Raw genomic sequence first — 27741 nt, 5'->3', positions numbered from 1 at the left:
AAAATAATTTGTCATTATCAAGTCCCATGTTAATTAGCCTTTGATGTTTACCTTATATTTCTCTTGGATCTTGTATGTCCAATTTTATACTTAGTTCGGATCTTTTTGCAATGAAATCCTGAAACTGTCGATTCATTGAATATTCATTTTTTTCCATTCAGGATTTTGCTGCATATATTTTCAGCAGTAACTCCAGTTCTTTTGGTCTTCAATATATAGTATTCCAAGACCTGCAGTCTTTTAGTGTAGCCTCTGCTAAGTCTTGTGTAATTCTAACTGTGGCTCCCCTATATGTGAATTGATTTTTTTCTTGTTATTTGTAATATTTTCTCCTGGGGTTTCAGGATTTGGCTATGATTTTCCTGTAGGTTTTTCCTCTGAGAATCTCCTTCAGGTGTTAATCAGTGGATTTTTTTCTATTTATGTTTTCCCTTCTTGTTCTAATACTTCAGGACAATTTTCTTTAATTATTTCTTGTATTATTGTATCAAGATCCCTTTTTTGATCAGAGCTTTCAGGTAGCTTGGTAATTCTCATGCTTTTTCTTCCTGATCTGTTCTCCAGGTAAGCTGTTATTCTTATAAGATGTTTCACATTCTCTTCTATTTTTTTCATTCTTTATATTTTGTTTTACTATTTCTTGATGTCTTATAACTTCACTGGCTTCCCCTTGCTCAATTCTAATTTTCAAAGAGTCATTTTCTTCCGCAAGATTTTGGATCTCCTCTTCCAGTTGGTTGACTTTCTTTTCATTATCTTCCTGTTTTTCTTGAATTGTTCTTAGTTTTTTAAAAAAAATTTCTTCAATCTCTCTGATTTTTGAAGTCCTTTTTGAGTTATTCTATGAATTCTTTTTGGGCAGGCAACCATTTGACATTACTCTTTGGGGTAGGAGAGGGTTTCTTTACTTCAGTATCCCCCCTGAAGACAAACCTTGGTCTTCTCTACTTCCATAGTAACTGTCTATGGTTGAGTTCTTTCTCCTTTGCCTGCTCTGGAACCAAGAACAAGACCAAGAACAGCTCTCCTGTAAGTGCCCACAGTCAGCAGCATCCCCACCCCACTGCTTCTGCACTCACCAAGTATGTGTCGGTTCCCTCTTGCCCAGGACATGGTCTCATCAGCAGAGTTGAGCCTGGCATCCCTTCTGAACAGAGGCTCCCTCAATATTCCCCCACCAGAAACCTAACTCCTTATGCTGTCTGGGAGGTAAAAATTTCTGTGGCTGAGGTTGAGGATACCTCCCTGCCCAGTTGCCCCCAGGGTTCACTGTTTGCTGTTTCAAAGGAGCTAGCCTGGAAGTGCTTACACTTCACTTGGGACCAAGCTCTGTCCTTGGATCTTTCTTTAGATCTTCTCTAGTTGTCCCAGGAGGGTTACCGTTCTGCCCCTACTCATGGTTATTTTTGCCACTCTACACTGACCCTTGGGTGCTATTTTGTCTTCTTTGTGGAGGAAATCGGGAGAGATTAGAATTTTCTGACCTACCCTGCCATTTTCCCAGAATCCTCTCAATCCTCCTCTTTTCTAATAAATTCCTCTGCTGGATAGCAAATCTACCCAATTAGGCTTCAATAACTGTTCCTCCTTTCTCTTGGAAATTCATCATGGGGTTCAAAACTTTGCTATCAGGTATCCACCCATGCCCAGTTTATACTGGATGGGACTTCTAAGAATCCAATGGAAAGCGTTAAGTTGCCTTTAAAAAAAAAAATATGTACAAACAAATGAACAAACCAATATAGAGCAACAGATTCATTTTCTTGGCAAAGGTGGAAAAGCTCAGTTGGAAGAATAAATGTGAAGGGCAGGATCGACAAGTCAAGGATGCTCAACATTCAAGATGGCTTCTTTTTTTCCAAAGCTGCCAAGCTGATAGTGGGTCAGTCATTTCCACTGTGAGTTAGGAAAATGGATAAATGTTCTTTATATAAAGATTTTTAATAACTGACTCTGAAAGTAAGTTCAGTCACTTAAGAGGCAAGGGTGGCAAGAATCCCTCCCTCCCTCCCAAGGACCAGTGGGGTCTCTAGCTTCGACCAGGTCAATGCTTTATCTCCAGATGTCAATAGCAACAGCTGGAAAGAAGAACATGACTGACATATTCCCCAAAGACGTTTAGTAAGGGCAGATAAACTCAGTGTTAAGGGTAGGAAAATATCTCATCAGGAATAGACTGGAACAGAGAAGGACAAAGCTGATAATCTAAAAGGCTGCTCCCAACTCTCATTTCCATGGTTTTCCGATTCAGCAACTTATCACACAGAGAGAAAGTGCTTCCTTCACTTTTAATAGGGAGAGGTTAGATCAAGTAGATTCAAAAATGGCCATATCTACACAGTAGTCTCTTAATCCCAATTTTTCCAACCTTCCCTTGCTGCTAATGGCACAATTTGACTTCCTATAATGTTGGCAAATGGTGCCTTCCCATATGGTCCAGTTTTGGACAGGCCCACCCATCATGTCAGGAGTGAAACCTCTTCTCTTTTCTTTCCCCCAGCTCATTGCATTTGCCATGCCCACACCCCAACCTGTTGAGTATTCATCAGACTGAGAAAATGAACTCTTCTGGATCCAATCATTAGGTGGAATTAGCTTCTTTTTTATCATTTTCTTAAATTCTCCTCCCAGAAATCCTCCTTTTCATAAATTTACCTTAATGGTTTTTCATAAAAAGACTCAATTCGAACCTACAAAATGAGGGTGGTTAACCTAATACTTCATAAAAATGAGTCCTATGGCTAATGGTCCTCAACTAATTCTGTCTGGGAGAAGCTGGGGAAAGGAAGCAGAGAGACTACGCCTTAGTCTGATCTCTAAGATTTCATAATCCCCAGGACTCTTGCTGATACAGGATATACTCTCTTTTCTTTGTCTACAATAACAAGAAACAAATACTTGGGGGCACTTTGCACAAGCACCAAAACCAACACATCTGACATCCTGCTTGTCATCTTCTCTGGCAACCTACCATCAGAGGCCAATGTACAATATAACCTGACATATTTTATGAAAGACTCTTTAGCTTTCCTGATCATTCCACACAAGACACAAGAAACACTGCATTCCCAGAGAGCTATGACTCACCAAAAGCCCTTCCTCCTTTTGGTTTTTCCAGGCAGCCCAAATGGCTGCGGTGCCCACTGTGGAATGATGGAATTCCAGCCCATCTTTCAAGAGTTCATTTCAATCAGTAAATCAGCCTGACCATAAGCAAATAAATGTATCAGCCCAAGGAAATGACTAGATAACATTAGTAGGTAATATGGGAGAGTGGAGGAGGGTAGCATGGAAGACACTCTGAAGTCCAAGGGTCACAGTTCAAATCCTCTGCAATGATCACTTGTGTGACTTTCAGCAGGTCAGCCCCTTCTCTGGGCCCTAGTTTCCTCCTCTGTAAAATGAGAAGGCGGTTGGACTAGTTGGCCTCTGAGGACCCTTCCCCTTCTTGATTTATGAGCCCAAGTGTTTATACTAACTCCAACCACTAGATTATAAAAAAGCTTAATGAACTCAATTCTCTAATTCAGAGAAGCACCCCACAAAAAATCACCCGAGCATCCTGGCATATTTGATCTTTCCCATGTTATTGTCATGTGTATTTCTGGGTGGAAATATCTGCATCATTGCTTTAATACCACCCGCAGGTCTCCTCGGGGCTTCTGGTCTTAGCTACACCATGCACTCTAAGTTGGGGGACCCTGCTTGGGTACACTCCTTCCCCTCACTTTCCTCCTGTGTGAGTGGTCTGGAACATCTCAGATGATAATGAAGCTACAGACACTCGGCAGATCTCCTCCTGCCCTGCATAATGATATGGCCCCAGGAGAAAGAGAGAAGAACACGGCAGAGAGGAGAATCGATAACTGAGTGCTCAGCGCTTCAGAACATGCCTGCTCCTGAGCTGTACAGAGCAAGGAAGTGCTTAGAATCACTAGTTCCTGAAGCCACTGGATAGTAGAGTCCAGTAGGCTGACAGGACTAGAGCCATCTCTCCCCTCCCCTCTATGGGTTTCTAGTATAGAATTCTGTCTCTTCCAGAGCTGGACAGGACAGATCCAAATGGAAATTAATAAAGCATATTCAGAGTCAAGTAAAAGCAGACCACTTATGTCTGTCTAGCTCTTTGTTTTTATAAAAGTCACCTTGACTCTTAAAACTGTACAGTTTTTCAGCAAAATCTTCTTTACCCAAGGTCAGTCACAGTTTTGTCAATATAACTTATTTTATTTTTAAAGTGAAAATATTTTCCTTATTTCAAAATACTAATTTCCCTTTTTATTTGAAATAAATGAAAGGTATCTATGGGTGAAAATAGTATAGTGTTATCAACAGTTGAGTCACAACCTTCTAAGAAGTCTTACATACACTGAAATAAATTTGATGTATGCCCTCAAGCTTAAAAACAGTTCATTACGCCCAGATTTCATTATATCATTCTATTCCTTCAGGCTTAAAGTTATTTATAGGAAAACAGAACATGTATTATGCCTTCCTCTCCATTTCCAGTAGAGCTTCTCATTCTCTAACTAATGGAATCAAATAGGCCATCTTTGCACAGGGCATGCCACAAGTCATAGGTAACTTGTTCAAATGGAAAGGAGTTTTGAGGCTGATGAAATTACTACACTGGCTTAAAATGAAAATGACCTGTTTCTCCTGGACCCAGGCTTCTTGCTACACAAGGAGTGTTAGAATTGAAACACAAGGCTTTGTAGGTGGTTTGTCACCAAACCAAACGTTAGATTTTCCATTTATACAGCTGTGTACCATTCTTTAAAATATCCATGCTAAAAATGAACAATAATTTATAGGAAATTGGATTTCTGAACAGTGCTGACACCAAATTACCTGGCTTAAGGTCTTATAGAGATCTCCCCTTTTAGGAACAGTTTACATTATGGGGATATTTGATTATCTTGTAGCAGGATAGCAATATGTGAGGTATTTATTTGGTACAGATGCCTTTCTAAAATCAGGAAAACAAGAAAGACAAATCTTGAGGGCAGAACAGTTCAGTGATGACTGTATGACTCAAGTTGTTGGTAAATGAATATCAGGACTAACCTATCCAAATTATCTAATGATACAAGTGATTCCAGGAGACATATATCAAAGAGAAATGTTGTAATTGAGATTCAGAGAGACTTAACCAGGCTGGACCCAGCTCTATTCAGCTACTCCAAACTAGGAAAATCCATCTTAGATGGCAAGAGCTCTTTGTCCTGAAAGTCACCAGCTCAGAGGAAATGCTCCATTCCTTGTGCCAGCTGGCTGTATTGAGCACCCAAGAACAACTGAAAACTCATCAGCTTAGACATTTCCAGACTCTTAAGTCTTTTCTGCTATATTAAGGAAGTTCACACATTCCCCAGCAGATGTGGCAGATGAGATATAATGACACCAACTGTCCATCCATGAAGAAATAAAGGTTAAATTAAGAAGTATATACATTCAAATAGTCTTTATAGCTGCTCCCAAATGTCTAATTCAGTGTCTTTAACATCACCAAATGGTATTAATCAGATGTTTGAAAAACTCTTTTGGTTTGCAAAGGACCACAATTAACCAGCAGAAGACAACATTAGAAAATAATTTAGCACATTTGAGCAGCTTCAATGAAACTTAAACGTTCTTGCCATAGCAAACAAAACTTATTTGCTCTTTTAGAAGGTTTGCAAATTGCTAAAATTGAAAAATGCTGTTGACAGAGTCCGAGTTTTTCTTTAAATCTGATTCTCACAGAAGGATTGCCTTAAACTGAAATTATCCAGTTTACTGAGTCAAATTTTGTATCTTCGATAAGAGTAGAAGGAATTGGTTTTTTTAAAAGGCAAGAAACACTAGAGTCAGTGAAAGAGAACTTTTGGAAGCAATGTCTTTGGGGATGCTTTTGTTTTTCTGGGTAACAATGACTTTTATCTTCTTTTGACTCAGTTCTTATGGTAGCAATTTCCTATTTCTACTCAAGAAAAGGCTTCTAACAGAATCCAAATAGTTTTACTAATCATTACTTTCTTATACTATAAAGAACATTCATGGAACATTTGGAAGGTAGGTCCTTTACCCCAAGATACTACAACTTACTTTCAAAAAAAGTCTTATGTCTGTATGAATCAATCAATCCATCAATCAGCAAGTATGTGTTAAGTGCCTACTGAACACTACTGCTAAGATACAAAGACCAAAACTAAGGAAATTACACCTACTCTTAGGAAGCTCATGTCTCTCTTAATCAAACTGCATTTGTTTCTGTTTGGGGGTTTTCACAAAGGAGTTGTAGAGACTCCAAAGCCATAAAGGAGCCTCAATTTCCACATCAGTATTTGTACATAAAAGTTGAGACCTTCTGTTATTCATCTTCCAGTTAATGGAAAACTCTAGCCTGCTACTTGAGGATGTAATAAGATGATTATTACCAACTCTTCTAGGACAAGGTCAGATGAAAGCTTAAATGAGGAAGTGACTAACATTTCAATTTCCTCCCTATATCTTTGCAAGTTTATTTTTTCTCAATTAACTTTTTGTTCTTTTGGAGGTTTGGAGGCTGATTACTCTGAGGATTATACAGCATGCTCTAATCGCTCCTCTGGCCTCTGCTGCCAGCCAAGCACAATTCTATTTGGCTCCTTTGGACAAGGTATCAGGGGATGCCAAACCTATAACCTTCTGTGCTTTCCTTATGCTAAGCTTTAGAGTATGCCGATGTTCTTCCAACTCTTCCATTAGAATATTTCTTCTTTTTGCCTTATGCAACGTGGTAATTAATTAAGTAGTTTAAAGAAGGAAGAACTAGGAGGGGAAGGAGGAGATTGGCAGTAGATGCAGTACTTTCCCCAAAACTCCAAATGGAGGGCTTGAATTACAAGTATACACAAGATGATGGTAGAGAACTAGTGGGGAGAGGGGGCCAATATTTATCAATAGATTCTAGGAGGATAGTTAAGAGAAAAGAATACTAGACTAGGAAGTAGGAGACCCAGAATCCAAACTCCATCACTTCCTAGATGTGTGATCTTGGGTCATTCTTCTCTGGGCCTCCAGACTGACTGGAAATGCAATCAATCAATTAACAAATGTTTATTTAAGTGCCTACTATATGCCAGGCTCTATACTAGGCACTGAGTATGCAAATACAAAGAATGAAACAATCTCCACTCTCAATGAATTTACTGTTATCCCTTCTACATCATGACGTTCTCCATCATGGTTTCAATATATCATAGGTCAACATAAGAAATTAAATGGGAATTAGGGGGGAGTTTTGTGGAAGCTGCGGATGACACATGAAGGCCAGCAGGAGACATAGAAAAGGTTTAGAAACTCAGACATGCATAAATCATATGTATGTCATTGTATAATTGTACGAATGATACAGTATCTCTTAAGGTACAGCAAACACTTCATAAAAGAAAAATTTCAGACTTTTCCTCTGGTATGAATGGACGGCCAAAAAATTTTACCTTGGAAACCTTAAGTATACATGAGTCTCGTGATGGAACATAAGAGGATAGAGGGTATACTGGTTTCCATTCTACTCAACACTGGATAATGGGGAACAGTTAAACACTTTCCTTTGGTTTGTTTCAAGTCTCCAACCCTGGAATTCTTAGCTAAGTGTCTAGCAAACAGTAAGCAACTGATAAATGTGCATCCACCTGCCTATCTCTCCCCACTCTCAGATTCCTGATGACCTTCAAGGCTAAGTTGCAGCAACATTTCCGGCAGGAGGAGGCCATCCTTGGTCTAGCCTACTGCCAGCACCTTGTCCTCTAAGAGGCTACTTCTCTCTACCCAGTGTGTATCTTGAGCATCTCTCTTTTTGTGTGTTTTCTTTTCCATTAAAGTGTAAGCACTTTGAAGGTTTACATTTTCAAGGGCTTCCTTTGTATGCCCAGCCCTTAGCACAGAGTTAGTAATTTATAAATGTCTGCTAAAGGATTGACCCTGCACCAGGACAATCAAGAGGAAAAAACAAATCTATTTTCCCCATGCAAAAACTGGATGACAGAATGTAAGCTAGCCTGACGCCTGCCCCCAGAAGCATTCAAAACCAGACAAGAGAAAGAAGGCCTTGATGCCAGGACCTGGCATCAGAGGAAGTGCCCAAACTTTGCCAAACCCACCACATCCCAACATGAGGTCACTTAGATGGTTCCTCAGAGCTTTGTCTCAAAGTAGCTTCTGCCTCTTTGTAAACCTTCTGTTCTTTCATAAAACAAGCCTCCATTCAGAACTTTACACCTGTGGTCTGCCTCAGTGCACAGTCTCAATCACTGCATGGACTTGGTAGGAAGGAGTATCTATCAAGATGAAGGGAGTGAAAGAAAGAGGGGAATGAGCTGTAAGGAAATCCCAATGAATCCCAGTCTTACTCCTACACACACACACACACACACACACACACACACACACACACACACACACACGCATACACCCTCATTATGAAGTTTTTTAAAGTCTATACCCAAATGATCCCTAACCCAAAGAAATGAGTGTGAATCTTGCTTCAGATAATTACTCACTATGTGACCCTGAGCTAGTCGCTTAACCATTCTGTGCCTCAGTTTCCTCATCTGTAAAATGAAAGTATTTAACTCGATATCTTCTCAGATCTTCTCTAGGTCTGTAGTCCCACAAGAGATGTCTGGGCTTTTTAAAAGAAAGAAACTAACCAACAGATGATCAGTCTTTTTTTCTATCACTGACCTTCAAGGTTTCCTGTTCCTACTTGGCATTTTTAATACATCTAACACCCTTTCCTCTCCACATAGACAAGATAGAAAAGAAAATAAGTAATGAGTAGACTGTTGGACCAAGGATGGCAACTGCTGACCCAAGTCCTTGTTTTACATGCTTTATGCCAAATCTGATCCAATAGTTTCTACCTTCCAACAGTACCATGTCCATAATTGTGGTATGTCTCAGAGCTAGACTAAAAGCTATTAGCTAAACAGCACAATATTCAAATTGCTCAATTAAATAAGTACTTTAGGACTTAGATGACCACATAGGGAAAAGGCAAAGTAGCTCATCTCTGATGACAGTGGCAGCAGGGCATAATTAGAAGAAAGTTACTTTCAATCACAGAAGACCAGGAATCATCACTTCAGCCTGTCCTAGCCACCATGTGACCTTGAGTGATCCCTCTGGGCCTCAGTTACCTAACTTCAAGAAATAAGAGATCATAATTTGATTCTGTAAATGCCTGCTGTATTAGACCAGGTGCTAAGAATACAAAGACTTTAAAAACCAAAGACCTTCCTACCCTGAGGGAGCGCACATTCTACCCAGAGTATTGTATTCAAGCATTCTTTGCACCCCAGTCTTCTCTGTACATTATAACACTGCACCTCACCCAAACAAGGGGGTGGAGGGTGTGACCAAATGAATTCTTGAGGTCCCTTCCAATTCAGCAATCTATGGTTTCACTGAAGAGAAATAGGATTCCAAAGTTTTTTAAAGAATAATAAAAGCCTTCCTATTTAATTTTCACTCATTGAAGGTCTCCTTGGGATAAATAACAGGTTAGAGCAGGAAAGCAGAGCTTCTGTCTTTGTGATTCTCTTTGTACAGTCCCATACGCAATTATGTGCTTTATAAATACTGGATGATGACTATGAAGTAGACTTAGCTCTTGTGTGTTAAGGCAAAACAAAGATGGGGAGTTTTGTTTTTTTTTAAAACTCTCCAAGGTAATTCTATCGATTCATAAAATCCTTCCTTTATGTGATGCTCCTATATAAAGTGGAAAAGCAGCAAAGAGAAGGAACCTTCAAAAATATTGCTAATTTGCCTTTTATTCAGAACTGGCATTTTCCTAGAGAACGAGAACCTTGGAGACTTTGGGCAGATTGGTTGGATGCAACTTTAAGGCAACTGGAGTCCTCCTGCTGCAGTTACAAGGAGGGATGATATAAGCTCTAATTAATGATGGGATCAGTCAAACTAGTAGCAAGAGGTAGAAACGTGGGTCAAACCCCAAGGGCAAAGTCAGGTCTCTGCGCCAGCTTCAAGTTCAATCTGATGCCTACAGAGAAATAACCAGGGCAGGTGGGTGAGAGTGGCTGAGTCTATCACCCTCTGCTACTGCCCAGACCCAAACTCAGGTCAGAAACTTATAGAGCTCAGACCAGGGAGGATGGTGATCAGAATTTGCCCTGGATCAGACCATTAGAGGAGCACTGAAAGTTTGCAGGTACCTACCTTGGCTGTCCTTGAGAGCTTGAGCGCTCCGTACTCTAAGAAAGCAGCAACATGAGCAGCCTGGATCTTCCCTCCAGAAGTGCACATAGCCGAGCCCTAACATCAAGCCTCAAGTCACTGGAAGACTAAGCAAACAAACAAAAAAAAATTCCACCAAAAAAAATATATTGACAGGGACAATCAACGAACAAAGCCAGATGAAGAGACACTACAAATCAAAGCCTCAAAGGAAAATACAGCCTGGGTACAAATTCAACTTTAATTCATTGAAGAAATGAAACAGGAGGCTTTTTTTAAGGTTATAAATTTAAAAAAAAAATAACACGAGTGTGCTAAAAGAAAAGAACGAAAAGAAATGAGAATCAGTGAAGAAAGAATCGTTAAGATAATTACTAGCTTGGTATAATAAGTACAAAACCTTGCACAAGTAACAAATCTGAAAATCAGAATGAATCAAATAGAGACCATACAACAAGAAATACTAAAAATCAAAAGACTGAAAAATTACAAGAAAATTGAAGTTGTCTCATAGTAAAAACAACTAACCTGAAAAAGAGATTGAGAAGAAAATATTTAGTAATCATTGGACTACCTTCTGAAATCCATGACACAAAAAGAGCCTGGACAGTCTATTCCAAGAAATCTCAAGAGAAAATTGCTCAGATCTCTTAGAACTGGGGAGAAAAGTGCTAATATAAAGAATCCACCAGTCACCTCCCGAAAGAAACTCCAAAACAAAAACTTCTAAGAACATCAGACCCAAAATTCCAAACTTCTAGGTCAAAGGAAAAATAATGCAAGCAACCTGAAAGAACCCATTCAAGTCCCAAGGAGTCACAGTCTGGATCACATATAGTTTAGCATCCATCACTATAATGGAGTGGAGAGCTTGGAATATAATAATACTGAAGTGAAAGAGTACAGGCTTACAAACTGAGTATAATCCTGCGGGCCTATGGCCTGAAGAACTGTCAAGCACTCCTGAAGAAAAGACAAGAGTTGTGTAGAATTTATGAAATTCAAATATAGGAGGTACAAAGAAACATACAAAGGTAAATACAAACAATCATAGGGACTAAATAAGGATAATTTGTTTCTATTCTAATATGAGGAAAAGATTCTTGTGCGCTCTCTGAAGCTTATTAATCATGATCAAGGGTCCAAAAGGAAGGATAATTAAACAAGACCTGGGAGTAGTTCTTGATGATCTTAGAAGAAGAAAAAGGGGCTGGGGGGACTAAAGGGGGAAGGAAAAGGAAGTTTAGGAAAAATTATCTCATAACCAAGGTAGGCAAGTGAAGTTTATGAAAAAAAGGAGAAAGGGGAAGGGGGATCAGACGACACTTAAACCTCACTTTCATCTGAACTGGTCAAAAAAGGGAAGAATACACATACACATACATACACACACACACACACACACACACACACACACAGAGTTGGGTACAAAAATACATTTCACTCAACAGGGAAACAGAAGGGAACGGGAGAAAGGAGAATTAAAGGGAGGGTAGATACATTTATACAAACACAAACACACATTTTATTGGAAATGTATATACATATATATAATGTATTTATTTTATATGTTTATTTGCATACATAGGGAGAAGTAAATAAACATTTATATAGCCCCTACTATGTGTCTGGCATGTGCTAAGCACTTCACAAATACTATCTCATTTAACCTTCACAAAAACTCTAGGAGATAGATGTGAATGTTATCCTCTTTTTACAGTTAAAAAAACTGTGGCAACTAGAGGCAAAGTGATTTGCCCAGGGTAACACAGCTAATAAGTGTCCGAGGTCAGATTTGGATTCAAGTCTTCCTGACTCTGGCACGTTCTATGTACTTTGCCACTAGGTACCTCATACTGGATATAAGTAACGTGGAAATTTGCTTTGCTTGATTATAATTTGTAACAGGGGTTTTGTTTTTCTTTTTATCTCAATGTAGGTGGAGATGAGGGACAGAAGACAATTTTTTGCCAATTGAAAAAAATAATATTCAATTGAAATAAATAAATTAAACCAGTGTCATTACTATTATTTTGAAGATCGCTGGGCAATCAGCCTTGGGAGCTGTACCCTATGACGGCCAGAACAGACTAAGTAGTTTAGAAAACTACGTAGAGCTGTCAGAACTTGGGACATGCAAGGCAAGAATTAAGAATCCCTTACATCGTGCAAGCTGACTTTAACAGTGTGGTTAACAGCCACTGCTTTTACTATCATACAAAAATCTACATGCAAAATTGTATACACATTGGAAAATGGATCGTACCAACCCATAGCTCCCCTGTAAAATGAAGGAATCCTCAAACCTGAATTTCTGACATGAAAAATCTCTAAAATGTTTTCAAGGAGAAGATAGACTCAAATAATTAAGACAGAATTAATTTTAATTCAAATAAAATTGAGAAATATTTAAGTGCCTACTAAATGTCAGTCACTATGCCTAGTAGAGTGGAGGAGAGTTAAGCTATGAAGCTGTGAAGAGTCAGAGAGGAAAAAGAAGCATCTCAGATCTATGGAACAGCATAAGTAAAGGCCCAGGAATGATAAAGTACAAGACACAGGGAGAGATCAATGAATAAATCACAAGACCATCATCCAGAGGTCAAGAGGACAAGGAGGCTGGAGAGGGAGCTAGGTTTTATTCTGCTTATGGGGCAGGGTCATTCATGGATTGGAAACAGGGGAATGAAGAACAAACGTGTTTTAGGAAGACTGAACTGATAGCAGGACACATCAGCCAGCAAGAGTGTGGAGATGAAATTCTGGAAACTGAAATTCACATGGCACGAGTGGAATGAACCTTGAGAGGCATGAAAAAGAGCATAATAGGGTCTAGTGTTTAATCAAACGAATATTAGAGGTAGGCTGAGAGACGGAGGAGTCAAATAGCTTTACTTGAGCGGGGGAAGTAAATATGGCATTTTAGGAAATTAAGGAAAAGGGATGGGGTGAGAGATAAACTGCAAAACCAAATAAATAATAACAGAGAACCACATTTCCAAAAGTATCAGCAATCATCACTGCAGCCAATGGATTTTTCCAAAAGTCACCAGTTTTGGTTTAATTCTTGACTCTGAAACAATTTTTCACATGAAGTAACAAGTGATGTTTCAGGCTCTTAGAAAAGATATCTCCAAGGCTCTCATCCTACCATGAAAAAAGATTTGAAAAATGCCTATAGGAAAGGAAAGGACCCTTATATATAAAGTCCTAAGAATAGCAAATTGAAAAAAATATTGATGTCTGCTCCCTAACTCTCCAAGGAATAAACTGACTTAGAATCAGAAATAGAAAACTCAAGGTTTCCATCAACTATCTGCTAAAGGGAGAAAATGTCAAAATGCCCCTTACAAAATGAATCGCTGTTTTATGTATAATCAGAAATACCTAAAAAATGAATTCATAAATCTGACATATTATTTAGGTAACTAAATACAGAAGTTCTTAGATATATGGCAACACAATGGAAAATATAACAAGAGGAAATTTCAGTGAAACAAATAAACCTGTTTTTATTATGTATTAGTTTTAAGCATTTGACTCAGAGCAAAATTCAGCCCTGATGCAGGAACTTCAGGTCCATCAGAATTACATAATATTCCATGACACATACAAGGTTGAATTCAAGTGAGGAGTTTAAAAGGGTGTTATATATTGTGTCATAAAGAATTTCCTGTATAAGATTCAAATCGGAGACAGATTTCCTATAATAATGAGGTTCTTTTTGTATGTTCCTATGTATATAGGATAGATGATGAGAGACTGGAAAATTCTGAAAATTATTAACGTTTTCAGCAATATCTCTAATACACCTATACCCCAAAGGGATCAAAGAAAGAGGAAAAGGATCTATAGACACACAAGTATTTATAGTGGCTCTTTTTATGGTGGCAAAGAATTGGAAACTGAAGGGATCCGTCCATTGGGAATGACTGAACAAGTTCTGGTCTATGAATGTAAGGAAACAGAGTCATAGGAAATGGTAGAAAGGACAGTTGCAGGGAAACCTCGGGAGACTTGTATGAACTGACACGGAGTGAGGTGAGCAGAACCGGAGCAGAATTTATACAATAACAACAATAACGCTTGAGAGACTGAAAAACTTTCACTGATGTGATGACTGACCACGCTTTAGAGCTGATGATGAAGCATGCTACCCACCTCCTGAGACAGAGGTGATGGATACAGAATGAGACAAAAATGCTTTACACAAGACCAATGGAGAGATATATTCTGCTTGACAATGTGTATTTGAATCTGTTACAAGAGTTGGCTTGTTTCTTTTTTCTCCAATGGAAGGGGATAAGGAGAGAAAATAGATTTTCATTCACTGAAAAAAATTAATATAATTTTTAATTTGCTACTATCAATTAGAAAATACTCATTTTTCTTTTCAATATATGACTTTCTCCATTTTTCAGATCAAAGCAAAAATGAGCCACATCTCATGTTGACTGGAGCTGGTCTGTGGGCCAGCCTGCCAACCCGCAGAAAAGACTGAGTAAACATCTCCCCCAATTCACCCCTCAACTGTACAGGAAGGCTAAGGAGAAGAGTGACAGAGGTAGAAGCTCCTTCAGCAGGGGAGAGCAGGGCTGGTTGACACACAGTCATGTTTAAAACATGTATGTGCCCCCAATACTGGACTCTTGCAGTCTGAAACCTATACTACGTCATGAATTCGGTGCCCGCCCTCCTTGCTTCAGCCCTTCTGCGGCTGTATAGTTTCGGCCCGGCTTCCATAGGGAACGCCGTCCTCTAAAGGCTTTGCTGCTTTCCAGGTCATCAGCCAGTCCAATGAGCTCCTGCCACTGAGTAACTAATTGCCTGCCCTCTCTGACACTGTTTGAAATGAAACAATCAACTTCCCTCCAGTCCCAGAACATAAAATTCAACCTGTGTCATGAACCCTGCCCAGCCACCATCCTTACTCACACCCCTTGGGCTAGGCCTCTATTTAAGACAGCCCATTAGACCAAGTCATCATAATAATGAATAAGTCAAACCCAATTTTTCTGAACCTCCTCCATGCACAATGGAACCCTCATCTGTAAGCTGCTACAAACTAAGGCTAATGGGAGACTGTCTAGACCAAGGGTGGAGAACCTGCAGCCTTGAGGCCAGGGCCACACTTGAGGACCCAGAGGGCCACATATGGCCTTGAGGCTGCAGGTTCCCCAGCCCTACTCTAGATGGGGAGAAGCAACAGATTGACTCAGAAGGAGCACTGAATTGGGAGTCAAAGGACTTGGACTCAAATTTGACCTCTGTTACTTAAAGCTCTGTCACTTGCCCTTTGGGGCCTCAGTTTTCCTATCTGTGAAATGACCCCTGGTGTCTCTTTTAGCCCTTGATCTATAACAGTAACCCATAAATAAGAGGAGCTTCACAGGATCACAGCCACATAAGATCAGAAAACTGAGAGCTGCAAGGGACCTCAAAGGTCATGGAGTCCAGGACTCCCATTTTACAGATGAGAAAATGGAGGCACAGAGAGGAAGTACTTTGCATGAGGGTACAAAGGCTGAGGCAAAATTTGAATCCAGCAATGCTGACTCAAAGTCCACAGTCTTTCCACTGTCCCACACTGCCTCTTGGTCTTCCAGAAGACCCAACAAATCCACCTCATAATCACAAAACGAACACTCATCTAAATTCATTTTAAAGCATAATCGTTAAAATGCTTTTTAAGAAAGAAACATTAGGATGGTTCTGTTCTTCAGAAGTAGGAAATGCATACAGCTGCTGTCAGAATGAATGACTGTCTTTCAGTAATCAGACACAGAAATCCTGTCTTCATATAACATTTGAGAAATGAAACAATGAGACTGGCCAATCTTTCGGGTCCCATTCAGTTTTCAGATGCGATTAAGAACGCACCATCTTCGGGTCATTTGCAATGCCAGTGTCTCACTGATCAATATTCAGCAGTGGGTCAAGCCTTCCCTGCTGAAAGAAAGATGGCATGTCACAGCAGTTGGAGGGAGGACAACACGGAACAGCCATTTGTTTACACCAACTACAATCCATTTCAGGGCTATTGTTTCTGACAAGGTTTTAACTACAGTGACAGCAAGAACTGGACACGTCAGCAATTGCTTCCTTCTTAACAGAGGTAGAAAAAGCATGTGGGAGTCAAGGCAGGCATTCTGGGCAAACAGGAAAAGAAGGAGCTAGTTAGCATGGTGGTGGCAAAAAGATGATAGTAAGAGTTAAGAAATCTCAGCTGCAGGGTTGCCTCAGGCAACTTTCAGCCTCACTAGACCTCAGTTTCTTCATCTGGAAAACATGAAAGTTGGCTTAAATGATGTTTAAAGTACCTTCTTCTCCCTAAGGTGGTTTTACTTCAGGCACTAAGTGCTTATCCAGAGCAAGGAAAACATAGTCTGAAGTGCTCTGATACTAACTAAACCCAATATTTTAAGTTTGCCATGCTAAAATAGTATGTCTTTTTTAAAACTAAATTTTACAGCATTAAAAAATAATTTAAAACTTTTTAAAAGGTGCTTATTTTGTTTCTGATAAATCCCAAAACATAAATTAGTTAAGAAAGAATTATTTGATAAAAATTAGTGGGAAAACTGCAAAGTGGTCTGGCAGAATTAGGCGTAGAACAAAAACTTATGCCATGTTCTATGATTAATTCTAAATGGATACACAACATGAATATTAAAGATCCTACCTAAAAAAAATTAAAAGAAAAGCAGATCATATACCTCTCACAGGTACAGAGAGAAAATATGTTCTTAACCAAACAAGGGATAGAACTGATTTAAAAAGATAAAAGAGTTAATTTTGGTCACATAAAATTGAAAAACTTTTGCACTAACAAAATTAATGTATCTAGATTAAGAAAGAAGTGGCCAAATGGAAAAAAACCTTTGTATCAAATTTCTCAGATAAAGGTTTGGTATCTAATATTGTAATATAAACAATAGATACATAGAGAGAGATGGATGGATGGATGAGTGAAAGTCATTCCTTAAAACAGATAAGGGGAAAAGAATATGAAGAAATAGTTCTTGAAAGTAGGATTATAAAATATTAATAATGATACAAAAATGTTCCAAATTATTAATAAGACAAATACAAATCAAAACCACCCTAAGATTTTATCTTAGACCCAGAAAATTGGCACAGATGACACAGGATGGGAATATCTATATGGAGGGGTTAAGAAAAGACAGGCACATATTTTTGGTGTAAGTGCGAATTAGTGCATCCATTTTGGAAAGCAGTTTGCAATCATGCAAATAAAGTGATAAATCTTTATAGTTTCTAATCCAGAAGTTCTCCTGGTAAGCAAATAGTCTAAAGAGGTTATTGATAAGAAGAAAGTCCCCATATATATGTAGAAATATTTGTAGCAGCACTTTTTGTAGTAGTACTCTTAACACAAAAGTACTCTATTCTAAAAATATCAATTTAGCAGCTATATAGAGGACAGACTGAAGAAGGAAGAGGCTTACAGCAGTGAGATCAACTGGAAGGCTACTGTAAGAGTCTGAGTAAGAGGTTATGAGATCAAGAACCAGAGGGGTGACCATGTGAGTTGAGAGAGACACAAGCCAAAGATGTTATGAAGGTAGAATCAATAAGACTTAGAAAGTGATGGATACTTTGTGGGTGAGGGAGAGTCAAGAAATAAGAATGACTTCAAGGTTGCAAACTAGGATGAATGGAAAGGTGGTGGTGCCCTCAATATAAATGGGGAAGTTTAAAAAAGGAGTGGGTTTGGGAAAAAAGATAGTAAGTTCTGTTTTAGACATGTTGATTTTAAAATGTCTATAGGTCATTCAGGTAGAAAAATATTCAATAGCAGTTGATGAACCTTGGACTCCAGTGAAGGAAAGACATTGTCAGAAATATAGATTTTCGAGTCACTTGAATAGAGATGATGATTGAACCCATTGGAGCTCAAGAAATCACCAAGAGAGACTAGAGCAGGAGAAGAGAAGGCCCAGTACAAAGCCCTGAGGCACACTCACAATGGGGAGAGGAAGGCAGGGACAGATATGGATTCTAACCCAGCAAAGTCAAGAGAAATGATGCCATGAAAGCCCATAGAGAAGAGGGTATTTAAGAGAAGAGAGTGTGAGCAACAGGGTTAAATACTGCAAAGAGGTCACTAAGGAAGAAGACTGAGAAAAGATATTTAGATCTGGTAATTATAATATTGATAACTTGGGAGAGAACAGTTTTGGTTGAATAATGAGATCAGAAAGTATAGCAGAAGAGACTTCCCAGAAGTTTGTGAGTATAGAAGAAATAGAGATAATAAGTTTCAACAGTTTATTTTAGGAGTTTGACTGTGAAAAGATCCATTATAGGAAGATAGCATGAGGGCAAGCAAGAGTTTGGGGGGGGTAGTCTTTTTTTTTTTTTTTTTTTTTTTTAAGAATAGTGAAGACGAGTGCATTTTAGGCAAGGAAGGAGCAATAGATAGAGATAGTGGTAGATAGAGAATAGATAACAATAGATTAAAGATTATAGGGAGAGGACTAACATGAAGGAAGTATGCTAGAATGGGATCCAAGGGCACAAATGAGAGATTGGTTGGTCTTGGCAAAGAGAATGGTCATTTGTTCATCAGAAACCAGTTCAAAGGAATAATGGCGGAGGCTTGAGATAGAAAGTAGGGCAGAAATCAAACTTATGCTTAATCTATTGTACAGGGAATCACTCAATTCCTAGTGACCTCCAATACAGCTGCTTTAGTAAGTTTTGCTAAATAAAATAGCCAAGTCATTGTTCAGTTTCCTAATGTAGCTACAAGATTAATCTGAAGAAAACAGACAACCCACTGCTTTTCAGATGTATAATGAATAGCTTCTAAAAATGAAACCTACAGTTCCCACTCAGTTGTGAAGAATATATATTAGGGTTATATGAAGTTATAAGAATACAATTCTTACAAGGTGGACAACTGATTAATCAAACCTGACAAATTATCAAATAATTTTGACTTGAAAAAATCAAATGAAAAAAATCAAATAATCAAACCTAGTAACTTAAATCAATTTTGACTTAAATGTTTTAAATGAAAGAGACACAGTGATAGATGGAAATTTCTGAAGCCATAATCTCTCTAACCATGTCTGTTCTACCATCTCTAATGGATAAATCAATGAATGACTTAAGCAAGGGAGAAGTAATCTACTTCATATTAACCAGGGTTTGCCCAAGGCCAGTAACACTCTGCCAGTCTAGGATGGCTATCATCAAAGTAAACATGAATCAGGTCAAGTGCTACCTGGCTCGTAAGTCCTCAGTAACATTCTGCTAACAGGGTGAGGTTAAGAAGCAGGCTACTCATTTATTAAGGATTAATTCTAAGCCAAGATTTCTGCAGAGCTGAACCATTACTTAAATTGTAGGCAATGTTCCACGTGAAAGAAAAAGTGATGCTCTGTGTTAATTAGCCTAAACATTAACAACTCAAGGGTGACATCTTAACAGTGACTATGGTTAGCAAAATGAAATGGTGTTTATGACTGGAAGGCTTTTGTCATTTGCCAGAAGTCGACACACTAGTGTTGTTGTTAAGTCATTCAATCCTATTCAAATCTTTGAGATCCCATAGACCAGAGCACAGGAGGCCCTTCTATCTCCTACTAGCTCCCAAAGTCTATCCAAGTTCAAGTTCGTTGTTTCCATAACACTATCTATCCATCTCCTCCTCTGCCACTTTTTTCTCCTTTGCCTCCAATCTTTCCCTTCATCGGAGTCTTTTCTAATAAGTCTTGTCTTCTTGTCATATGACCAAAGTATTTAAGCTTCAGCTTCAATATCTGGCCTTCCTCCAGTGAATAGTCTGAATTAATTTCTTTAAACTTATTTGATATTCGTGCTCTCCAAAGTTCTCTCAAAAGTCTTCTCTAGCACCACAATTTGAAAATAGTGATTTCACAGTACTCAGCTTTCCTTCTAGTCCAACTCTCACAGTCATGCACTGCTACTGGAAAAACCACAGCTTTCACTATATGGACCCATAGAGACCTTTCCCCATATGGTCAGAAAGGTGAAGTCTCTACTTTTTAGTATGCTCTCTAGATTTGCCACAGCTTTCCTTCCAAGAAGCAAGAGTCTTTGAATCTCATGGTTGAAGTCATCCATCTGCAATCATCTTTGAGACCAAGAATATAAAATCTGACATGGCATCTGTTTCTTCTCCCTATATTTACCAGGAAGTGAAGGGACCAGCTACCAAGATCTTGTTGGGGTTTTTTTATGTTAAGTTTCAAGCCAGTTTTTATCTATTTCTCTTTCACCCTCATCAAGAGGCTTCTTAATTCCTCAATTTCTGCCATCAGAGTGGTATCATCTGCATATCTGAGACTATTGATATTTCTCCCAGTAACAGTAATTCTGGCTTTTGATCCATCCTTCCTGGTATTTTGTATGATGTACTCTGTATATGAGTTAAATAAATAAGGTGACACTATGTAGCTTTATCATACTACTGTTCCAATCTTAAACCAATTGGTTGTTCCATGTTCGTTTCTAACTCCTGCTTCTTGATCCAAATACAGGTTCCTCAGGAGACAAGTAAGATGATCTGATACTCCCATCTCTTTAAGGACTTGCCATATTTTGCTATGATCCACGCAGTCAAAGGCTTTAGTGTAGTCAATAAAGCAGAAGTAGATGGGTTTTTTTTTTTTCTGGAACTTACTTGCTTTCTCCATAATACAGCAAATGTTGGCAATTTGGTTTCTCCTTCTGCCTCTTCAAAGACCACCGTGCTCTTCTGGTAATCGTTTATCGCTGCATCCTGGCTTGCAGAATCTTAAGCATAACCTTGCTAGCCTGTGAAATGAGCTCAACTGCTTGGTAATTTGGTAATTGGTCTTTCTTTAGTGTTGGGACATAAATTGATCCTTTCCAATCCAGTGGCCCCTGTTGAGTTTTCCAAATTTGCTGGTGGATTGAGTGCAGCACTTTAACAGCATCATCATTTAAGATTTTAAGTAGACTCACCTGGAATTCTGTCACCTCCACTTAGTTTTATTGTTAGTAATGCTTTTTTTTCATTTTTACATTTTTTATTTGGAAATATTCATATCAATGCAGAGAAACTGGATTTTAGACACAAGATATTCATTTATTACAAGAGACCTGGAAATTATTTACATGATGAAACAAAAGATTTCAGAACTTCAGTAGAATGGGCAATTTTTATGACACCACTTCATTAGTGATTTCAGTCCACATATTTCCCCAGAATGTCACTATCTCTAAATAAGAAATAGTCCTTGTCTTCTATAACTACTTTGGTTCTACCACATTCTGGAAGAACTTTATCTCCAACTTCCACATTAACTGGTTTAATTTCTCCACTCTTTCCTTTAGATCCTGGTCCAACAGCTACAACTGTTGCCTGTAATACTTTTCCTTGAGATTTTTCTGGAAGCATAATACCTCCTCTGGTAACAGTCTCAGCTGCACTTCTTTCAACTAAAACTCAGTCAAGGAGAGGAAGTAGCTTTCTAAAAGCCTGCCCTGCCATGGCTCCCGCAGTGCCCCGCATCTGTCACTCTTGCTCAGTCCGTTCCCTCAGTCCCACCTAGGTGCCAGTAGACTTGCTGTGTTAGTAATGCTTTTGAAGGGCCCCTTGACTTCCTTGTCCAGCACGTCCAGCTCTAGATCAGTAACCGCAGCATCGCATTGTGATTATTGGTGATGTTACGATCCTTCTTGTAGAGTGCCTCTGTGTATTCTGGTCACCTCTTCTTAGTCTCTTCTACTTCTGTTAAGTCCCCACCATTTTCATTGTTTATCCCTGAATATGTCTAATTTCCTTGAAGAGATCTCATCTTTCTCATTCTATCGTTTTCTTCTATTTATTTGCACGTTCACTTAAGAGAACCTTCTTATCTCTCCTTGCTCTCCGAAATTCTGCATTCATTTGGGTATATCTTTCCCTTTCTCCTTTGCCTTTTCGTTTTCCTTCTCTCCTCAGCTCTTTGTAAAGCCTAATGAGGCAACCATTGCCTTCTTGCTCTTCTTTTTCTTCGGAATGTTTTTTGTTGCTGCCTCCTGAACAACATTGCAAACCTCTGTCCACAGTTCTTCAGGTTCTCTGTCTACCAGGTCTGATCCCTTAAGTCTAATCATCACTTCTGCTTCATATCCATAGGGAATATTACTTAGGCCAAACTTATACAGTCTAATGGCTTTCCCCACTTTCAACTTAAGCCAGAATTTTGTAATAACAAAATCATGATCTGGGTCACGGTCAGCTCAAGGTCTTGTTTTAACTAACTGTGCAGCACTTCTCCACCTTTGTCTGCAAAGTTTATAATCAATCTGATTTGGGTATGGACCATCTGGTGATGTCCATGTGTAGAGTCACCTTGTGGGTTGTGGAAAAAGAGTGTCTGCTATGACCAGTGAGTTATCTTGACAAAATTCTATTAGTCTCTGTCCTGCTTCATTTTCTTCTCCAAGGCCAAACTTGCCTGTCATTCCAATTATATTTTTGGTTTCTCCTTTTAGCACACCAATTCACTATGGTGAATGTGATATCTTCTTTTTGTTTGTTTTATCTCTAGAAGATATTATAGGTCTTCACAGAACATAGCCTTGTATTATTGTGATGCAGAATGGTTTGCCTTGAATTCAAACAGATATCATTCAGTCATTTTTTAGATTATAACCCAGTATGGCTTTCCTCACCCTTTTATTGACTATGAGGTCTATTCCACTTCTTCTTGACCACAGCAGTACATGTAATAAATTAAGATTCACTCATTCACCCTGAATTAAATTCACCCATTCCTGTCAATTTAAGTTTACTGAAACCCAATCTCTTACTTGACCACATCCAGCTTACCTTGGTTCATAGATCTCACATTCCAGGTTCCTATATAATGCTGATCTTTACAGCATCGGATTTTCCTTTCATGATCAAACACACCAGTAGGTTTCCCCAAAAGTCACAGTAAATACTTCAACAAACTTCAAGATCTTCCCTTTCATTGACATAAAGAGTCTTACCATTGGGAAACATTTCCACGAACTGCCATGGCCAAAATCTTTCCTCATATGGTCATCAACTTTCTGGTGGGAAGCATCTCTGAAGAAAGGCAGTCCCATCCACAGACAATGTAGCCTAACACATAGTCAAGTTCAAAGATGACACAACCCCCAGGGTTGGTACTCCACTGGCATAACTGGCCAGGGCCCAGGGCCACTGAATGCCACTAATAACACCTCGAAGAGAAGGACTTTCAAAAGAAACCAAGAGGTATCAAATATCCAGGGCTAATGACTGTGTATAGCATCCCTCAGAAAGAATTCTAACTGCCTAAGCTTAAGCCCCAATTCTTCAACCAAAATTATATCTTTGGTACATAGCACAAAGTACAAACTCAACAAGGAGAATTTAAAAGCAGAGATGAATTAAAGAATAAGATAAAACTAGACGATTGTCTTAAGGCTGGAGCAAAAGAGATCTTACCCTGAAGCACTGCTCCCCGGACTCCTCTAACCAATTCAAAAATCATTTGCTAAATGTTAGCACATGTGATGAATTCAGGAAAAAAGAGGGTCTTATCAGGCAAACTTCAAGATACGTCTCCACGTGTAATTACGTGTTCACATTTTCTCATAAACTAAACTGCACAAGTCTCTAAGATCTAAATAACCCTACCTATAGAAAGGTATTTATCAATGTCACCTGATTTATCTTCCCGGTGCTCGTATAGAAATGGCATATCTCTTTCCTTCCTCTACTATTCAGAGGCATCTCTCCAGAACAAACAAGTTACTCCATGGCCCTAGGAAAGTACCTGCCTCTCCTGTAGGATTGTTGGGGATTTTTTCAGCTGGAATATACTTTATGTATTTGATCCATATTCAATTTCAATTCAACAAACAGCTATTAAGTGCTACATGCAAATCTCTAGGCCAGGTTCTGGGAATCAAAGGGATGACGTTACCTGCTTCCAAGAAGCTTCTATGAGGACTTGAAGATAGCTCTCCTGTCCCCACTGGGGCTTCTCTCCTCTGAGATCAACACAGCAAAATAGAACATTGATACCAATGAAAAAACCACAAAGCAAATGAAACAGCCAAAGTGATCTAGGTCGGGTATTTATTAAGCACCTACTGTATGCCAAGCCCTGGGCTAAGCACTGGGAATACAATGCAAGGCAAAAAGCAGTCCCTGCCCTCAAGGAGCTCACACTCTAATGGGGCAGAGAATATGCCAACAACCACAGATACATGACAGACAGCAGAGCAGAGGGGAGGCTCTGTTGGGAGGGATTTGAGCTGAGTCTTGAAGGAAGCCTGGGGGCAGAGGGGAGGAGGGAGGGCATTCCAGGTGGTTTGGGGGGGGAGGGTGCAGCCAGTGAAACAACAAAGACATGAAATATTCTATGTGAGGAACAGCACACAGGCCAGTATAACTGAACTGTAAAGTGTGTGGAGGAGGAGAGTTGACCTGCAAAACCAGTGGAAAGGTAAGACAAGGCCTGATTGTGAAGAACTTGCAATGCAAACAGAGGATTTTATATCTGATTCTATAAGTCATAGGGAGCCTGGGGATTACTGAGGAGGGGAGCTATGTGGTCAGACAAGTGCCTTGGGGAGATCACCTGGGTGGATCAGCTGGGTGGAAGACGGATTAGCACGGGGAGAGATGAGGGGGGAACCACCAGATAACAAGTGCACAATAGTCTAGGAATATGCAATGAAGGCCTGTACCAGAATGATGCCCATGTGAGCGAAAGAAAAGTGATGTCTGTGGGAGACACTGCAAGGATAAGATTGATATGCAAAAAGATAAAGAGCTAAATAAGTCAAACAGATAAATGACACATTTTTAAAAATTTAGCAAGCATTAAGAATTAAAATCAAAAGCAAAGAGGCAACAAGATAGAGACCAAGCCTTCCGTCAGAAATAAATGAGTTTCATCCCAGTCTCTGACACAAATGGGCTGTGGGACCTGCACAAAGAAATCCCTTCCCTGCTCAGGGTCCCAGGCAACTCTCTGGAACTAAGGTGCAGAACAGCTCAGGATCTGCATTAGCGCAGGGACTCTTCTCACCAAGAGTGCTCTACACTAATAGAATCACAGGTCCTACTCTCTAAAACCAAAACAAACCAAAACAACACATTATCACAAACAGAAATAAGAGCTTACATGATTTTTTTTCATCATAAGACAAACTGGAGCTAGAATCTTATATTGTTTTTTTAAAAGTCTGGATGAGATCATGAAAAATTTGACTAAAATGAAAACTATAATAGAAAACTTAAAAAGATCAATAGCAGCAACCAGCATCAGATTTATTACAGGTAAAAACAAAACTGCTGCCAACAGAGATGCAGACAAAGTAGAAAACAATCTCTAAAAATACCTTGACTTTTAAGATCATTTAAAGCTAGGCAAATAGAAGTGACAGATCTCAAAGATAAGTCAAGACACAGGATGTTACTGACAGCCTTGAAGATACAGAAACGAAAAAAATTACAAGTACTATCTGTCTGAAGGAAACTATTCAAGAAAACTCCAAAATCATCAAAAGCAAGCAATTATTTACAGATACAAACAACCCATAGGGGGAAGAAAGGCTTCAAACTGACATCTCCTACCCACATCAGGGCCACACTCCACCATCCCAATGACAAGGAAAGACATGACTCAGTCCAAGAAAGCCACTGGGATCATAGCTTCTCAAGGAAGATGACATATTCAGAAGAAATGAGATATGACATAAACACAATTTTAAAAATCACAGATTTATCTACTCTTGAGAATGCTAATTAACCCTTTAAAAAGACATGGTAGAGATTTTTAAATCCCATGGAATGTGAAGAGCTCACAGAAAGAAATGTCCACTTCAAGGCAGCCTTAGAAACATGACCAGGCCTTGAAGCCAAAAGGACAAGTGTTTAAAACTGTCCACAAGACAAACTGTGTGATGACACAAAGCTAAAACCGGAGAGCCAGGATTCTCAAGGCCACTACCTGTGGCAGAAGAAAGAGGAAGGGAGAATTATGGGAAAAGTGATCTTACAGCAAAAATTCTACCTACCATCAATAATGAGGGAATCCACAGTTTAAGATATATAAAGAAACTATCACAATTTCAGAAAGAAAGGTAGAGAGAGTCAATGCAGCAAAGTGGATAGAGGTCTGGCTTCAGAGTTGAGGAGATCAGAATTCAGATCCTGCCTCTGACGCATCCAGGCTGTGTTACCTGAACTCTCAGGGTGCCCTGACTCTCCAAGGCCAACCAGCAGGTACCATAACACTGATGGAGGGAGTTTTCTTAGCAGGAATTCCCAGTTATACTCTTATGCAAAGGAAGATAAAAAGGGCAGAAGCAAAGACAAACAAGTGAGAAATGGAAGACTTGGGAGACTGGGCATGCAGGCAGTGCAGGTAGATTACTCCTGCCAAAAGTGTGGGACTGACACAGATGATACCATGAGCGGGCTTGGAGGATCCTTAAGAGAGCTGAGACCTAACCACGTCTAAAGCTGAAGGGAAGGAACAGAGCCCTGAGAAAATGGAAACACAAAGGAGACCACACAGAGCAGGCCATTTCTGATTAGCTTTCTCATCAAAAATCAGGTCACACCCCACAAAACTGACCCATGTAACACATGCACAGGAATCCTATCACCAAGCACACAACCTGACCTGCTCATGGGGTGTCACTCACTGTATTATCTCTACAATTACAAGGTTCGGCCAGAGTTTGTGATGTATCACAGAGATTTGTGCCTCATCTTATTATGCCACAGAGGTAGAGAAAGGGCCATCTGGTCCCAGGGTACCGATGAAGCACCAAGCAGAAGAAAAATGGTAACTCGGCAGCAGGGGACTAACGTGTCAAGAATAACGAGGCAATGTAATTAAAACCTGATAGCATTTCCAGTGCTACTAGACAGCTTGGCTTTGAAACTGTAATGGATCTCTGAATATACACCCAATGCCCCTGGGTCACACCAGAATACCATCATACTATAAATTCACCATTCCTGAGCACATTAGAATATGCAAAGTGCTTTCCTCCTAACTGGTATTACATGCAAGTATCATTAGCCCCAATTTATATATGGGAAAACAGAGGCTCAGAGAGAGTAAGTGACTTGCCCAAGATTCTACAACTAGGAAAGAGTGAATACATGGGCATGCTTGAACCCAGTGCCTAGTGCCCAGCCTGGCACTCCTTCCAAAGCACCAATTCACTTTATGGCTCTTGTCTTTAAACAGCTTCTAGTCTAGCTCAGTGGGGTCAAACTCAGACAGGAAAGGATCTACACATACTGACATAAAAAACCATAAATTAAAATAACATTACCTCTGTTGTATTATATATTTATTTTATTAAGCATTTCTCAATGCCATCTTCATGTGGTTCCGGAATATTTGAGCATGACTTTGACATATCTGGTTTATCCTAGCCCCTCCACACCCTCGATGCCCTCTCCCCCTCCAGCCCCTTCCCCCCTACAGTAACCTGGGCTCTGCCCCTGCGTCCCTCGGCTCACTTCCC

At 39.4% G+C, this 27741-nt stretch overlaps 1 protein-coding gene and 1 pseudogene across 4 annotated transcripts in view; both read right to left on the bottom strand.

Annotated features, from left to right (window-relative positions):
* TYW1B (tRNA-yW synthesizing protein 1 homolog B) overlaps nt 1-27741 on the bottom strand; it is a 247718-nt gene that overhangs the window by 72271 nt on the left and 147706 nt on the right. The window lies entirely within an intron of this gene.
* Nucleotides 764-27644, bottom strand: LOC140525076 (10 kDa heat shock protein, mitochondrial pseudogene; annotated as a pseudogene).

This window comes from Notamacropus eugenii, chromosome 2 (genome assembly GCF_028372415.1).
Source record: "Notamacropus eugenii isolate mMacEug1 chromosome 2, mMacEug1.pri_v2, whole genome shotgun sequence".
Lineage (NCBI taxonomy): Eukaryota > Metazoa > Chordata > Mammalia > Diprotodontia > Macropodidae > Notamacropus > Notamacropus eugenii.
The sequence above is the reverse complement of the archived record's forward strand: the minus strand, read 5'-3'. Positions and strand labels throughout refer to the sequence as shown.